This window comes from Pezoporus flaviventris, unplaced genomic scaffold (genome assembly GCF_033815535.1).
Source record: "Pezoporus flaviventris isolate CSIRO_AGI_PZ_B2104156 unplaced genomic scaffold, CSIRO_AGI_Pfla_v1 ptg000006l, whole genome shotgun sequence".
In the NCBI taxonomy this organism is placed as follows: Eukaryota; Metazoa; Chordata; class Aves; order Psittaciformes; family Psittacidae; genus Pezoporus; species Pezoporus flaviventris.
In genome coordinates, this window is record NW_026892554.1 from 4577260 (window position 1) to 4593749 (window position 16490).

General features: G+C 46.9%; 1 long non-coding RNA gene across 1 annotated transcript in view; it reads left to right on the forward strand.

The window, feature by feature from the left end:
- Window positions 1-16490, forward strand: part of LOC133265836 (uncharacterized) — a 105167-nt gene that overhangs the window by 87630 nt on the left and 1047 nt on the right. Inside the window, exon 5 of the long non-coding RNA XR_009742132.1 lies at window positions 4889-5085. This is a non-coding gene — a long non-coding RNA (uncharacterized LOC133265836). The remainder of the gene's footprint in view (window positions 1-4888; window positions 5086-16490) is intronic.

Here is a 16490-nt window from a genome sequence, read left to right on the forward strand (position 1 = left end):
CCTCTTTGAAGAGGGTTTATTAGCCTCGGAGCAGTGTCCAGCCCACGGCGGCTTTGTGCTGCACCCACATGAGAAAGGCTGTGGAGGTGATAGAGGAAAGACACTGTCAGAGCTGGCAGCCGGAGTCCCTGTGTCACTGCTTTTTGCAGTCAGGTTTATCCCCACCTTTCAGTACCTATATAATGAAAAATTGCTGGTAGGTTCCTCTGCAAGCCTTTGCCTGGTGGGTATTAGGAGAGTGGGGAGCACTTTTTGGATTGAGTCTCTAGTGTGGACATGTCCTTGGAGGTAATATCCCAGCCACCTGAATTCACCATGTGCTTCCAGCTGGCTGTGCCACTTTTTCTCATGATCTGTCCTGGACTCCCGTGTCTCTGTACACAGCTGCTGTCCAGAAGTGGCTGGCTTTAATGGCATGGGAACTTCTTCCTCCTGCCAGAGGTTTTGGTACCAGTCTTTGCATTCCTTTCCAAAAGGAGAGCCAGAGACTGCAAAGTCCACATGAGACTTCGCTGTTGCAATTGACCCATGGTATAGGAGCTGAGGTGGATATGTAGTTAGTAAATAGCTTTGAGAATTCTTTGGAATAAAAGATACATACACTGTAAGAGATCTAATTATTTTTATTGCTAGGACTATGCTAAGCCACACTGCTAGGGACAAATCACATACTGCCATTCTATTTCTCTTGGGATAGAATAGGAGACTTGCTTAAACCCAAGAAAAACTGCTTCTGTGCCTTGCCTGATTCATGCTGCATAGTCAAATGCCATGGGAAAGCACTTGTAATACAAACACTTTAGTTTATAGGCAGACATTTAATTATCATATTACAGACTTCTCGGGACCAGCTGCCACATGAGATTTCTGTGTGGGACATTGAACATCAAATTAAAGCAGAGCGTCACATGCCCATTTAGCTGAGAACCTGAGCAGAGGGTTTGCGCTTTCCTGTTCCCTGTAAAGAGCTTCCTGGATGATATTTCTGTGCAGATTAGTCATGAGAAGTGGGCATGCTGTAAGCTTGGTGACGTCTTTGTGACTGGATCAGAGAGCAAATATTGGGATCTGTTCAGCACGGGCTCCCTGTGAGTGATTAAATTTCTTCTCCAAAGAATCTAGGTCATGTGCTAGGATCAGAGCACTGGGCATCTATGGAAAGCAAAACCAAAGTGGACTGTTTCTAAGCTTTTCAAACCAGAGTTTTATTGACAGTCCTGAATGCTTTGGAAATATGCATTATAGTCCCAGTACAATGTGGGAAATAATGCTGCATGTTAATATCTCTATGTAAAGGGAGGCTTGTAAACCTAGTTCTAATGCTGATATGGTTTGTAAGATTGAATTGTTTTCTCAGGGAAGTAAGGAGTATATTTGGGGATAAGAGTATGCAATGCTGTGTTCTCTTCTCACGCTGCTCTGCCTTTTCCTGCACCCATCACATCTCCCTGTTGGGTCATATTCCCATCTCCATTACCCTGTGTGCTCTCTGCACTGGGTCCCTGTCTTTCTTTCTGCCATTTCAGTTTAGTCCCTGTGTCCAGGGCAAGATATGCTTCCCATATACCCATTAATTGTGAGTAAACTCCCCAGAGGGGCCTCAGGAACTTAGTGAGTCCAAATGCACAAGACTTCTGAAGCATCTCAGTCCTCTGCTGGTGCTCACCTGTAGACAGTGCCTACAGGAGCTTGGATACCTGGCTTTCTAAAACAGTGGCACTGGAAAACACAGTGGTGGCAACAAAGAAATCGCTTTCCTGTAGGTACAACCAAAAGATATAACAAAAAGCTCTATCCTGCATTTATAGCCATGATTTGCTGGTTTCCTGGTCTGTTTTAGTGTGCGTTGTCAGGAAATTAGCTTACCACATCTTCCTACACCCAGAACAGGAGATGAACTGCCAGGAATGTTTCACTAATGTATTTTTGGAACACAAAATCCCATTTACCCTGTAGGGGAAGATTGTTCTAAATGCCATCTAAAAATTGCTAAGTGACACTGCCTTGCCACTGTGCTGTGCATGTCTGGGAGTCAATTACTCCAAGTTAGGACATGAACTTCTCTCATGGTCCCTTTTTACTCCTTATGTCTGTCCTATTGCTGGGTCTGGTCTTTGCCTGTGAAGCCATAAACAAACTACAATGCTGTTCTGCTTCCATGTGATAAACCCCTGGCTGTGGGGCTCCCAGGGGTAGGTGTGGAGGTTCTGCAGGCTTTTGGGGGCTGTGGCTGGTGAACCAGCTCTCTTGAATGAAAGCTGGAGCTCTCTGGACTGGCACGCTGCTGTTCAGAATTCATGCGAGGCATAAAACAAGCTGTAACCTTTCAGAATGTGCTGTAACCTTTCACCACTGGGTCGGGGCGCCCAGCAGTGCTGGGGAGATGCAGTCAAAGTGACAGAGCCTGGGTGAGAGCCCTTGTGAGAGCTGTTTTGCTGAGAAGCTTCTGTTTCTGGTTAGGCAGTATCTCCTCTCTAAGAAAAGCCACATTTAATGTACCTCTGTCTGTCGTGTTTGGTGCCAGTAAGCAGGAAGAGAAAGATTGCTGCTGACATCGTCGCTGCCTTGCAATAGTAGAGCTGGTCTCTGTTTCTCTTCAGCATATGTAAAGCAGTCTGTTAGCAGGGTCAGTGGTCATCATGGGCAACGGTCTTCAAGTCTACTGAGAGCTGGATGGTATTCAGGCTGCAAATGAGGCTTTACCAAGCAGCTTGGCTGGTGCTGCAACCTCTGAGCTCATGAGAGACATGAGCACATCCAAGTGCAAATACTGAAAGTGAAAAAGGGAGCAGGGGAAGGAGACTCCTAAAGCATGTGGGGTGTGTGTTGTTTGTTTAATGTAGGGGTTTTTAATTCCATCCCCCTTTACCCTGAGGTCATGAAACGTTTTTTTTTTCCAGCAGTGTCATAGTATGAAGAAATACAAAAACACATCCTCCTGTTGCAATAGCATCTGCTGGTGGAAACCATGTGAATGTTTTGAAAGACCAGGAGTTTCTTCACAGATCAGGCTGATTAGTGTGTCTGAAGTGTAATTCGAATCTGCCCTACATTGCCACACTGCATATGATGAAAAATGACCCCTAGTCCACCAGGAGCATCCTTCATTCTTTGACACGCTGGCCAAGTGTCTTGGGATTTAGAAGAAAACACTTCGGAGGTGGGGGAGAGGGAATGAAGATGAATAAACCTAGAACATACTCTGTATAACAACCACAAGGTTGGTGAGAGGCATCCAGCTTCAAAGAAGTGGTCCAGGGACAGTTTCTCTTGGCTACACTTTGTGACTTTAGAGTTGAAGTAACCGTGGCATGTATCATAGCATAGTAGAAACCCAGCATTTGAAGCAGGCATCTCATTTCTACTGTGCTTCCAAGAGAATCCTGAAGTCTCTGTACATATCTTACACATATGGGGTGAAGAGAATGGAGAAGGGATGTGGCTTCAAAGGCTGTACGGGAAGGGTGAGACATGCACGTTGTAAAGGAGCATTGCAATTGCTGTTCCTGGAATGAGCTGAGCATGGGATTGAACGTGTGGGTTTCCCCAGGAAAGTCCCTCCTGTGTCTTTGGTCTGCTTTGTTTTAGAAAAGCAAAGAGCCAGTTCTTACTAGTGTTAGTGTTTCTGGGATGCGAAGCTCAGGTGACTGTGTTTGCAACTGGCCGGTAGGCTTGGAAAGGAGAGGATTCACACCATGCTGCTGTGGATGCATCTGAATGTGTCCTAGCTCTTTCCAGGAGTGAAAACTGGGTCTCCCAGAAGTCAGACTTTTATTTACAGGTAGTTGTCTTGCGGGGCTGCCACCCATAAATCTCCGTGGGGTGGCCTAAACCTCCCAGATGTGCCTTGCAAAAAGTAAACACATTTTTTCCAAACCCCATCTCCAGTTCCCCTTTCACTGCACATGATTTCACACATACAGTGAGCTTGAGTTAACTTACAGTGACTTTAAGTCACTGCTGTAGGCACTGTATGGGTGTACAATCATGAAGTTCCTGGGCTCTCAGGAGCTGTGCGACCATGGGGCTGGTGGCTGGCATGTCTGAGGCCAACCCAGCAGTGGAGGGGGGGAGCAAGGGTGGGATGCAGCTATGCACACAGGGCATCTAAACACGCGAGGCTGACACGTGTGGGTTTCTCATCTCTGAGTCTCACTGTGGTTTTTGGTGGAGCTCTTTTTCCTTTTATATACAAGCTCTCTTTTCACAAAGCCTCCAGTTGCTGCAGTCTCACAAATGAGATCGTTAGGAAAAGCCATGTGAGACCAGGACAAAGTGGCATAGGACCAAAGGCTGGAATTCTTTTCCCAGGAGAGTGGCATAAAATTGCTCAAAATCAGAGGCTCGCTCTTACTTTAACATCTTATTTAACATCAACTGTGGTGTGGGGTGTTTAGAACAACTCTTAAGTAATATTTAAGACATAATGAAGGGCTTCTTGAGGATCATATTTGATAAATCTTATATTTTAAAAAAACATTCTACCAAAGATTATTCAATTGTATCTAAATTCCCAGCAACTTTCTCACCAAGCAGTGCTATTTCTAAATTTCACATCTTTTAAAAGATTTATCTCGCTATTTCCAGCCAGTTGTTAACTGCTTGGTGTCAGAGCCTGTCACATCTGGAAGCCTTGCTGTTCTGTTACACTGCTCTGTCAGGTCCTTGTGATTTCAGCTGACTGCAATTAATAGTTATAATACACAGTTTTAATTACTTGGGGTACATTTCTTGCTTTCAGAGGTGTGTTTGGCACTTGCAGAAAGCACCATTGACTCTCTATAATCTTTCACTGGGGGGATTAATCCTGCTGGGTTCATGCTGTAAGCTCTGTAGGACCAAAAGGGACTGGACTGCTTCAGCCTGTGAAATATTTATGTCTTCTCAGCTGGCCCCTGTGACTTCCAAAGCATTAACACTGCAGAGACTGGAACGATATTTGAACTACTTTAGGATTCAGATGACTGCAAAACCGAAACCTCTGTGGGCTCACAGCTGCTCCACCACATTTGCAGCACAGTCTGTGCAGCAGCCCATCGCCGATGGAAACACAAACAAGGGCTGTCAGAACATTTCTGTTCAAAGGTCAGTGGTAAATGACAGACACTTAAATGCTGTTTTGTCTCTGTTCCACAAGCTGGAAAATAATAGGATTGGATTTTGATCAAGAACTGTTTTATTCCCTCCAGTCATTAGCTTTGTGGTCTCCTATACCCTAAGTATAGATGAGAGTAAAAGGAGGAGAGCTTTGATGGATTATTTGTTTTGAGAGTTTGTTTGGAGTTCAGCCATTTATATACAGTGAGCACCATTGTGTTTGACTGGGATTTGGTCTGTTCCTCCTGATGCTTTCCAGTCTGAGATTGCTGCCCACTGGGCCAGCCCTCTAACACCCCAGCTCCCTGTGTGCCCCAGTGCTGTCAGCTGGGGCAGATCAACACACAGCCAGTGAAACTTGGCTTTTCTTAATGTTTGATGCAAGGGCACAGCAAAGGCCCTTCCACAGGGAGCCAGTTTCTGTTCTGAATGGGAAGCCATGGGTGGTCCTCACACCCCTGAGCCATGGAGAGGAGTCTGGGAGCAGTCACCTTAGCTGTGGGCTGAACCTGCAGGAGTGTGAGCTTGATGTGCAGAACTGCAAGGATTGGGCACCTGGGTTCTGGACTATTTAAAATAGATACAGGTCTTTTCCAACCTAGTTGATTCTGTGGTATCTTCTGAGCCTTTATGTAGCACAGTATTGCACCCTTGCCTGCTCCAACGGTTGAAGTAAGGAACGGAGGTGTTGTGTTTGGAGGATACTGCTCTCAGTCCGCACCCAGCAATGTAACCTTTGCACAATGTACCTTAGTGGAGATTTCACCCTGTATTTTAGCATTGTTTGGTCATTTCACTTCTAATAGTCCTTCCACTTCCATTATATCCCCTGAGTAATGCCTGCTTGGAGGACAGTACAGTAAGTGACTTCTCTCTAATCTGATTTCTAATTCTTAGTGGCCTGGATACACTAGCATTAGTTTGCTATTTCAATCTGATCCATCAGAGTCCTTTGCTACACGGGGCTGCTCTTTTATATCACTTACATGGCAAAACCATAGCTTAATCTCCAAAGCAAGACCAGCCAGGTTGTGTGTGTGTGGAGCAGAGATCATTAACAGCCTCTTGCTGCACCAAAGCCAGGGCAGGAGCTGAGCAAAGAGGTCTGCTGCTGGCCAGGAGCTTCTGCAAGCTGTGAACAGGGTGTGTGATGCAGTGCAATACCTCTTTATGCATTAAATTAATACTTTGTTGTCTGGATGTAGCAGGATTCACCTGACCTTTGTAGCACCAGTTCTGCAAATAATGGAGTGGTTTTAAGTGCATATTGAAATAGAAATACCCCCCCTCAAAAGCATTAGTTCTAACGTGTCTGATGAAAGTTAAGTCAGTCATCACACATAACTGGACAAGGTAAACAGTGTCAAGGCAGGGATTGGCATGGGTTTTGGGATGGAAGATCATTAAACTCTCCTTTATGAAGTGCTATACTTCTCCTTTCTGTCCATACTCTTACTCATGGATTGTAAGCTGGAAAGAGAGAAAACAAAAAGGAGGGGGAGGTACAGTGATCTTTTCCTGAATTAAGGCACCTGAGTGCAGTGGAAAGAAGCTGCATCTTCCATTCCACCAGCTGATGCTTCCTGGGAATGAGGACGGGATGGTAATGCTCTAGGGATATACCAGACTTGTGGCATCTCCAGGCTTGGAGGGATGTTGCAGTCAGACACAGTCATCACCACACACCTTTGCTGTAGAGCAGCTGGCTCAGGAAGAACACAAAGGGGCAAATCATGACACTGACAATGTTGGGGTCAGGGTAGGAATAACTTTGGGATCAGCGATTTAACTTGCTGGATTCTGGAAAAGATGTGCTTGAATGTGATAGAGTTTGGATGTGTTCCCAGTTCCCTTTGGGGTTTCCCTTTCTCATGGCTCCTTGTCAGAGGTATTCATTGCTCAAACCCAATGAGATTTCTTTACTTGGCTGCATGTCCAAACCAAATCTGAAATTCCACCATCCTCCCTCGCTCTGTCCGCCAGCCGCAACCTGCAAGACAGCACATGATCCTCCTCAGCATCTGTCAGGTTGGATAACAGGGCAGGAAGGTGAACAAAACAAACTGTTTCTTGCATAGCTCCACATGTACATAGCTGACAGTAGTGATGTTTTGTGGTTTTGGTCAGCAAACAGGGACATGGTTGAGCTGAGTTGTTAAGGGCTGTGGTCTCAAAGGCTTCTTGTAGCTTCACAAACTCTTGTGCAAAACCCAAGAGCTTTGAAACCTCCTGGATACTATTGACAAATCTTGGAGCAGCGTGTGCCAAGGTAAAGCATCCTGCTGCCTGGGCTACTTGTTTGGATAACCAGGCAGCTGTCTGCCTGTCTGCTAAGCCTGAGGCTGAAGTAAGGGCATAGGTGTGAATGGGAAAAGGTGCAGACAAGGAGAGGCTGGATCTTTCCATGAGCTGCTGCCTGTCTTTGTCATATGCCAGCATCAAGATCTCTGCTGTGACCTCTGGGGATGACTGAGCGTAGCGTGAGGATGAAACTGCCCATGTGAGAAACATCCCTGTGAGCTGCATCCTGTCGCCCTGGCAGGATCTTGACTTCGGTCTGGGTGTGGTGAAAAGCAATGGCCTTCCCAGCGGAGTCAGGAGTAAGCTGGTTTAAGTCAGGATCTTTCTGAGTATCTCCTTCACTGCGGATTCTCTAGCTTGGCAGCCTCCAGTGTCACTGAAATATGACTGGTGCAGGCACAGAGTGAAGTGGTTCCTTCCCTACGCAGAAACTAGTGCAGCTTCTGACCTCTGCCCTGTTCTGCACTGGTGCTAGAGGGCAAGGTAGGGAATTAGAAGTCCAGCGACTTCTGCATCCCCAGGAAAATGATATGTACTAATTCTAGACTGACTCTAGGACTGATATGTTAGACAATTAGTGTAGTGTCTAGTGAGTGTTTGGAGATTTGGGTATTTTTGATTCTTCTAAGAGGATTGTGTTTGGGTGTCTGAAGCTAAAAGCAGAAGTTTCTACCATCTGAAATAACTGTGATGTAGGTAAAAGTGGTAGCAAACTTGTGTGCTTGGTGAATTCAGCACAAGAAGGAGGTTGTAGTAAAGACTGATTGGTAAGCAATATTTGGAGAGATTTCCAGGACAGGCTTACTAGAAGTATGGAATGATTGGTGACTGCTGCCTCGACTCTGCCTGGTGGGATGTGTTTTCACATGCCAGCTGTGGGAACTGAGCTGGGTGGCATTCTGTCCTTTCCAGATCCAGCCCCAGTGACCCCAAGTCTTGTTCTGGACCCAAGAGTCTAAATTCCAGACCAATGTTAAAAGTTTTGCCCCATTTTTTGTGTCTGTCCCTGACACCAAGAGCTTTAGGGTAGTGTGAAAATGTGCATTTGTGCCCACCAGGTCTGGAGCCAAGATCTAAGCGGGATGCATTCACACATGGTATTCTGCCTTTCTGTCCAAAACCTCCTGTATCTGTTGCCCTCAGGCAGAGTATCCAGGATCCCACAAAGCAGCATGGTCTTACGTCTGTTCTCCATTTCCAAATCTTTGTCTCTGTTGTTCTACTTCTGGGTGGATCACAAAAATAATTACCTAAATGAACCAGGCGCCAAAACACCGTAAGTGATCATGTCCTCCAGAGAACAACAGCGATTAGGTCACTCTCTTTGCTTATCTCAGGTTCCCATCCTTAAAATAAGGGCAGCAATATTTTTGCTTTTAAGAGAGCAGGATGGACTTGTTCATGTTTGAAGTATTAATTGTTGTTATTATTATTATTACTCATACAGATGACAGGGAAGCACCTAATGAACGCTGGTTATGTTACAATAGGCTGTGACTGCTGTTGTCATGACTAACACAGCATAAATTTACTAGGCTGCTTGTTTATACTCATACAAACTCCACCGCATACTTGCGGTCCATTACCAGCAGATCATCATGGCCAGGAAGTTCTTATGGTGCTGATCATTTTGTATGACACCTCCATCCTTTCAAAAGACAGCAGCCTTGCTCATCCAATAGAGTATCTCTGCATGTGCCTCCCCAACAGGAGCTGCTGTCCTGGTTTAATCCCAGCTGGTAACTCAGCCCCACGCAGCAGCTTGCTCACTCCCATCCCAGCAGGACTGGGGAGAGAATCAGAAGGGTAAAAGTGAGAAACCTCGTGGGTTGAGATGCAGACACTTTAATAGGTAAAGCAAGAGCTGAGCATGCAAGCAAAGCAAAGCAAGGAATCCATTCACCATTTCCCATGTTCAGGTAGGTGCTCAGCCATCTCCAGGACAGCAGGTCTCCATCATGATGACTTGGAAAGACAAGTGCCATCACTCGGAATGTCCCCCCTTGCTCCTCTTTGCCCCGGCTTGACATGCTGAGCATGATGCCACATGGTGTGGAACATCCCTTGGATCAGTTGGGATCAGCTGTCCAGGCTGGGTTACCCCCCCCAGCCCCTTGTGCACACCCTACCTGCTTGATGTTAGGGTGTGGAGAGGAGCAGAAAAGGCCTTGGCTCTGTGTGAGCAGTGCTCAGCAGTGACTGAAACATCCCTGTGTGATCAACGCTTTCCAGCACAAATCCAAAACACAGCCCCTACTATGAAGAAAAATAACTCTATCCCAGCCAAAACCAGCACAGCTGCCCAGATGTTGCCTTACTGCCTAGCAATGGTAGGGTCTGTCTGGAGCAATTTCTTCCTTTCTGCTTTAAGAGGCACAGAAGCAGCTCTGAGTTCCAGCTGCTGCTCTCCAGTGCTTTCTGCAGAGCCGGTCCTTCTGGCTATTAGAGAATTGATGCTGAAAACCAGATTCCCTCCATACGTGTCTTTGCTCAAACCCAATGTTGCTTACCCTGCCTTTTTCCTTTGTAGAAAGGGTTTCTAATTATATTAGTTAATAATTTGCTCCAAGTGACCAGGAATGGTTGGGTGATAGAGTGGGATGTTACACGTGTGTGTTTGGGTGAGTAACAGTGACATTGTCTTTGCTGTGGGCTGTCACACAGGTGTGACACCATTTGCCCTTTGCAGCCATCACACAGGGAAGGAGCCGTGTTACAATCAGCCTTCCTCCCCAGTGGCTCTGCCCAGCCCTGCACTGGCCAAGCCACATGAGCCACACACCCCATCCTGGCTGGGGCCACCTCTTCCCGGTAGCCCACACCTCCACCTCCCCACGCTGGGTTTTGGTGTTCATCTCTCCCTCCTCCCAGTGAATCTTCAGCCAAGGGCCACCTCTGGAAGCTGACTGCGTGCTGTGTTGCATCAGTCCCTGCACAGCTCATGATTCAGCAGTTGTACAAGTTTCATACCTGTTAGGGACATGCCAGAAACCACAAATGTTCCTAAGCCAGCAACAGCAAAAGGAACTGGGAGTTTTCCACTCAGCTCAAAACAATAATGTCTGCAGTAGATTTTCTTGCAAATTGGTTCAATTTCATTGCCAAGAGATGAGAGGAGGAAGAGGATGCCAGGGGGTGAGAGCACGAAAACCAGCATCTGGATTTCTAGAGCCCAGAAAGCCTGAGGTCTTCAAGAGAACAAGGGACACATTACTCTGCACTGAGGTCTGCTCAAGGGGAAAAAAAGTCTTCCTAGAAGCAAGGCCATGAAACCATTGAGTATTTCAGGAAAATCCCAGGCTGCGAGCTCTATTAAAAGAAAACACTTCTGAGGTGCATGAAGCAAAATGCAAACATCTCTGCAGGCGTCAGCTTGAAACTACCATTATCCAAACAAGTGTTGGCACAGGAGCAGTGGTTGTGGTGTATGAGCTGCGTGTCCTGGTGCCAGACCCCAGGCAGAAGGGCTGCCCTGCTGCTGATGGAGCGGTGGGTAACTCAAGAAGGGACATCTCCTGGCATCCTGCAGTGCCTCCCGCCAGCTCTGCCTGCCAGGGAGCTGGGAATGCGAGCCAGCAATGGCAGGATTGCTTCTCACTTAGCGCAGCAGAGCCTGGGACACAGCCTGATTGGTTTCATCCCACTGTTGGCTCAGATGAGTTGAGCTGGCAAGGAGAGCTGTGACGGCAAATGCTTGTGCGAGGAGCACAGGAAGCTGCATTCCCCGCCTCCCTCCTGCTTCTTTGCCTCCCCCTGCTCTCTGCAGGGATTTTCAGATCAATACAATCTAGGTGTGAGGGGGAAGGATTGGACAATTGGGGCTGGCAATAGGAGAGCTGGTCTTTGCTCAGGGATTGTAGTTTCAGTGTAGCCAAGATAACAGTGATTGGCTGCAGTTGTCTGGAAAGAAGGGAGTAGTTAAGTTGAAGGAGTAGGAGGGATTGCTGCCTGCTCCAGCTTGTGCTTGGGAAAAGTGGCACCACTCTGAAGAGATGGAGAGTACGAGAGGATGGTCCATCCTGGATTGCCATCCTGCATTGAATGAAAACATCCCAGGCCAAGGGTGATGTTGAGTTTCTTGTCACGCCGTTCTCTCTTCTGCTTTTCCCCTCCCAAAGTGCAATTTTCTGGCAGCGTATGTTTAACAGTGTGTGGTACAGGCAGGGATGGGGGATCCCCTTGAACTGTGAACTGTTGTAGGCATGGGAATCCTCTCTAAATAGCCATGAAGTCATTTTCCCAACATGCTTGGATGGTACGTGTGTGCCAGATCCCCATAAGGGCTGCTTGGCTGTGATCAGACAGGCCGCTTAATGACAGGAGATGCAAATGATTGCTATGGTTGCTGGTTGGACATGGTCTGAGCAGAAGTGGGAGGCTGAGTTCTCATGGAGCTGCTTTGCATTGGGGTGGTGCGAGGTGGGGGCACGTGGCCTGAGCAGGACTCTGAGCTCTGCCAGCCCTTGGTGTGGCTTTGAAAAGGTTGCATCTGATAAATACCTATTTTAAGCATAAACTGAATACAAGAGGGAAGGATGTGCTCTTAGCACTGCTTGGGCTTTGCTACCAACTCCCACAGTACATACCTGACAGATGACCACCCTCTCCCCGTGTCCGTGTACCAGTAGGTGTGTTGATGTACCAGTACACTCTGCGGTGTTCCGTGTTGATAGTTAAGTGTTTCACTGCTTGCCTTGGGCTTCTGCCTGGAAAAAAGTACATACCTGGCACGCACCCAAGACCTATTTATAGCAGGAGTTCCTAGAAGAAAGTGTGAAACCTCAGAAAGCAAGGAATTGCTAAAGAATCCTGTAGAGAGCAGCGAATTAACCCCCCGCCACACACACCAATAGCCCCAGATCCCAGTGAGAATCCGTACCAAGTGATTTAATGAAGAAAACACCAAGGAAGGTGAAGGAAACAAGGGCAGCCTGAAAGTCCTGCTTGAAATGCCACATCACCAGCAACAGCCCATAGGAGAGATCCCAGGAGCTTTTTTGTCCTTCTCTCAAACCCTGTGGAAACAAACACTTAGGACACAAAGACTTCATTCTCCATGGACACACACAGTGCCTTTGAAGACACCTGTACTGTGTGAACAGTGATCTGTGCTTCAGACTCCTCCGGTCCTCAAACCTTCCCTGGTTTTGCCACATGTCTTAAAAGGAGGATCTACTAGGGAAGATAGAACATCAGAACCTCCGTAGTGTGACCTCTGAAGTGGGTACCGTACGGCGGTTGTTCCCATCAGGTACGTGCAGTTGTAGCATCAAATGTTGTTCCCCCTCACAGGCAGTGGATGTTTCTCTCACCTCATCAGGAGCTGCTGAGCTGAGGTCCTTAGGGAATCCCACGCTTTATTTTTCACTCTGCCTGCCTGGCTATTGCATCAGGGAGACCTTGATCCTGCCTGGGCTTGAGGGTGTATAATTGAGCATTGAGCCCATATACGTTAAGAACAACAATAACAACAACAGAACCCCAGCCAAAGCCCCAAACCAGGCATTTCCTAACTTGTGTGTGGAACAGAGCGTCCTGTCCAGTGGGTATACTGCCTGCTTCCCAGTCCTCCTCTGTAAACACCGTTGACCTTCTGTGTTTATCCAATCCATAGGCTCCTTGTAGTTCTGTGATTCCTTGAGTTGTTCCACCCGCTGGACGAGTTGTAACAGGAACTGAATGATGGGGGTTTTGTTGCTTGCTTACTTTATACACCCGCAATTTCCTGGTTTATATGTCCAGAGAGTAGTAGTCTTTAATTTAATATTATTCATAGATTTTATTGAGCATTAGTTAACTTTGTAAAGCAACTTAATGGGCTGTGTCTTCTTAATTATATATGGCAAAACCTATAGAAACAAAGGAAAATTGACCCAATTTGTTACAGCTGGTTTACAAAGAGCCCTTGAGGTGACTGAGCATCACTTTCCCCTTTTATTGCACTTCACACATTTCCCAGCTCCTGTCAATTCAGATCACGTCTGACCTCCCTTTCCTGAAGCAGCCTCTGCATGCAGCGTGGTTGCCCCTTCTCCCTCCAGCACTGAGCCAAACCCCAGTGTCATGTCAGTTATTTTAGGCAGGGGGAAGACCACTGGCATAGTCTGGTGGAGTTTTCCTTTCCTGCTGCTTACTGGAAACATGCAAAATGCTGGGGTTTGACTTTGCACTCGTGGCTCTTAATGCTTTGCAGGCATAAAAGTACCCACATGCCTGTGGGCCTGCAGACCTGCTGCTTGATCTCACCACAGTCTTGTCCCTTGTTTCTTTGTGTCTCTGTCTCAGTATACAAACCTGCAAAATAAGAGAGAAACTCTGCTCTGCCAGATCTTAAGTCCTTCCAGCCCTAATTGTTCTGTGATTCTAAACCTGGGTGAGCACCTTTCCCAACGCAGCGGTGTGTGCCTGTGTTTCAGCAGGAGGCTGCAGTTCCTCGGAACTGTCTCATCATAAACTTCAAATATTTCCTACAGTCATCCTAAAACCCCTTTAAATCTTGTTGAACTTGTAATGCATTCATGTCTATTGTGAAAATGATCAGGAAGCATTTTCTATAACTGTATGTTGGCTGAATGACTCTATATTGGTTCATATATCTCCTTTACACAGCGAAAGCTGCCATAAGCCCTTTTCTAGGTACCCATCAAGCACTGTCTAGCGCATCAGTGAGGTGTGAGCTAAAGCTGCAGCTCTGGTTTGTGTATCTAGAATATGTTTTGAATATCAGCTACACCACATCCTGGATGCAGCATTAATTAAACAGACTGGCCCTGCTTCAGGCCCCAGTGGACAAGCATGCACATGGCAACTGTGAGCCTTGTCGGCAGCAAGAGATTAAGGAATTAATTGGCAGGGTTAATCTTCATGTCAGGGATGGAAATGAATCGTTAATTTGTTTGGATGAGTGTAAAGTCCTCTTGCAGCGATGGCAGGTGGGATCACACGGGGAGAAGCCTGCAAAGCTGCCCTTCCCAGGGACCTTCCTATTTAACACCACCTGCAAACAGACCTCTCGGGTTCCTTGCCCCTGATGTGTGAGACTCCTGCACAGGGTCAGAGCAGTGGGTTGTGCTGCTTGTGTGTAACCTCCATCCCTGCAGCTGACAGCACATGGGAGATGGGAGAGGGACTGGCTGCAGCCTGGGAGGGCTCCTTCATGTTACGGCTTTTCTTTCTGATCTTGCTCCTGGTTGCTGCATTGCAGATCCTGGATCAGGCCAACCTGCTCCAGGATCTACAGGTGGAGGGAGAGGTGCGCTGTTGGGGCAAGTGGTACCAGCCCTGCACACAGTGGGTACAATTTGATGGGTCTGTACAGACACTAAACCTCTCCTCCAGGACACTGTAGTATGAGAATCTGTCAGATCACTTAATGCTTTCTCCTTTCTGCTCTCATTTTACTCTCAGGACAGCAGAATATTTTCCATTTTAGTATCTTTTGGATCTGTTAAGGCTAATGCATTGGTCACATCACATTAAGACATAGGTGAAAAGCACCTCAGGGCTTAAATTAATGAAATGTAAATGTGAGTTTTTTATCACTTGTGCTCTCTTTTGTGCATTGATCTAATGAGTTCAGCAATAAGAAGCACTTTCTCCCCATGCTGTGGTCTAATAGGTTGTGGCACAGCCTGACTCTAGATGTGACATCAACTAGGACTTGCCTGCACAGAAACCTGGGATCTTTCTGGGTGTGCAACAATCCTGTTTAAGACCTTGCAGTCAAAACACTACCCTGTTGCCCACGTTTCAGTTCCCACTATCAGCTCTTACACTTACTCTTTCATTTCCCCTGAGGTACCGCTGGTCACAGCACACAGGCACTGCAACATGTGTACAACAGGCTAGGTGAGAATCACAGTCTGATCTGCTGAAGTGAATGTGTAAGACATTGCTGTTATACGCAGGCAAGATACGCTCCTCATTTTTGGAAGAGCCTTAGTGTGTGTGTATGAATATCACAGAATGAGGTACTGAAATACAGGTACAGTCACGTCCTGTTGTTTGTGGCAGTCGTGGGAAGCCACCTCTTTGTGCCCAACATATGATTTATGGGGAGACTGATGCTATTCCAAGGCACTGTAAAATAATGAGAGGTTTTCACAGCCAAAACCACTTGGCTGGGTTTAGCCTCCAGATCCACGTCCTGTCTGTGCAGTGTGTCACCACAGGGATACCGAGTCCTGCCAGTAAAAGTACTTGGAGATGAGGGGTTGGTTTTGGTGCTCAGGTTCAGTCCCCTCCCAAAGGAGTGCTCACTGCTGTGCTTGCGTCCTCTGACACCAACTGCTTCTCCTTCCCACACCCGCTCCATTTCCCTACTCCTCCAGCTTCCATCGCACACCCCCATACTGCTTCTGCCTCTCATTTTTACCTCTGTTCTATTTAATGTGAAGTATCTTTGTGCTGCTTTTCCCATCTGTGTGAGCCTACAGAGACTTCCATCCATTGATGACTGAGGAGCTGTTTTGCTGGAGAGGGGAGAGCAGGGTGTCAAGCAAGGTCTGGGACACTGAGTAGAGCTAGAGGCAAAGCAGAAGGGCTGGTGTGATGTTTGGGTGATGGTTTTTGTTAGGCTGTCACAGTCACTGAGTGCTAAGTAAAAATATATCTGATATGATACTTACTTAAGGTATCCTTAATCTGACCACTGTCACTTGTATTTGAGACCACAAATAATAAGCCCTGCCATCAACTGACACAGCAACTCTCTTGTGCATTTGTGTAAACCTGTTCTGGGGCTGTTTTGCATTCTGCAGGTTATTTGAGGCAATCTCTTTGTAGGTGTCTGTCGAGCACTTCCTCATACTCTCACCTTGCATTTCACGTTTTCCTCTGCCCCCAGGCAGCCAGGTAGTTGACTATAAGCTAAAACTAAGAAGGATTTCCTCTTTTCTGTGGAAGGGATGGGGGCTCAGAGGTTTACAGTTGTACTTAATCAGATAGAGTCTGTCCTGTGTAACTAAGAAGGCCCACAGCCTGTTGCTGGTACAAGCAGCTCCTCCAGTGCAGTCCAATTGAGCTGCCATTTTGCATTCCACGTAGAACTGTGCTTTATGGGTTTCGGACTTACTGGTGTCCTGAAATGCCAG